The following is a 1394-nucleotide window of genomic DNA, read 5'->3' on the forward strand; positions in this document are numbered from 1 at the left end:
ACATTTTCGAAGTTTTGACTAATTTGTAGCAGTTTGTTGAATTCGCTTCGAAACATTACCTGTGATAATGAAGCACATGACTGGACCCTTAGTAGGCCAGCTATTGTAATGAGGCATGCAAAACAGGTGTTCACATTTTAAGCAATTGATGCATTGAGCAGTTGCTTAAACTCACTGAGATCAAAAGGCAACTGTAATATTGTCCATGGATCTTTTTCCCCACAAAGCAATCTGCACCCTTGACAATATATATGGACTGAATTGTGTCACGAAAGAAAACATTTTTCACATGCTATGCCTTTACATAAACAACGCCTTGGTCATGACATAAAAGAAGTGTTTAATTTACATACCTGCAGCGGTCACTGATGCTCCGCTCCAGTGACCACTTAAGGCAAGGTGAAACCATTGTATGGTTAGGAAATACCGGGCCACTGACTGCAGAAGGCATTTGGTCATTAAATACAGGGCATTTATATTGGAAATTTGACGTAGGAAATTAGAATGGTCGTTATGACCATATGACATCGGAACAAGGTGACCGTTATGAGGGGTTTGATTCTCATGTATGTATGTATCTACTTATGTATGTATGTATGTATGTATGTATGTATGTATGTATGTATGTATCGATGGATGGATGCATGCATGCATGTATGCATGTATGTATGTATGCTAACTGCATTTTGAAATGAAGAAAGTGGCCTCGTTATTAGAAAATTTCTGAGCAGGCAAATCGAACTCAGACCGAAAACTGCTAAATTAAACATCACACTTAAAGCCTCTCATAATAATTAAAATCTGACTTGTACCTATATATACGAAAATTACACAATCCGACTGGCGTTTGATTATCTAATTTTCGTATCCTTACACACCATCCATCCATACATACATACATACGGACAGACTGGTATACATATTAATGGTGACTGAAATAAATAGTCTGGACCCCAGGCAACAAAAACTGAGCAAAAAAGTTGGATACTGTCTCAAAAACCGTATAATATAGTCCTCTAAACTTTCCCTCAGGCTGACGATAAGATCTAAAGAATTTCAAGATTATCTATTTCGTATATGTACGTACCAGTCAGATTATTTGCTCTTTCGTATATATACGCTCCTGTCACATTATATAATGTTTTGTATATGTACTTACCAATCAGATTTAAATTATTTTGAGATATTCTAAGGGTGATTATTAATTTTTAATGTTTTCCGTCTGATTTCAATTTGCCTGCTCAGATATCTTTCTGACACCTGGCCAGATCTTTAATTCAAAAAAACATAGTTAGCAGGTATTCAAACCTCAGAAATACTTGTTTTTAATGGACATTGTTAGTGCACAACATCCTTTGCTTCTTCGACGGAAAATAAAACGATAACAAAATACG

Source organism: Sinohyriopsis cumingii, chromosome 7 (assembly GCF_028554795.1).
Source record: "Sinohyriopsis cumingii isolate HCF-2022 chromosome 7, ASM2855479v2, whole genome shotgun sequence".
Taxonomy (NCBI): Eukaryota; Metazoa; Mollusca; class Bivalvia; order Unionida; family Unionidae; genus Sinohyriopsis; species Sinohyriopsis cumingii.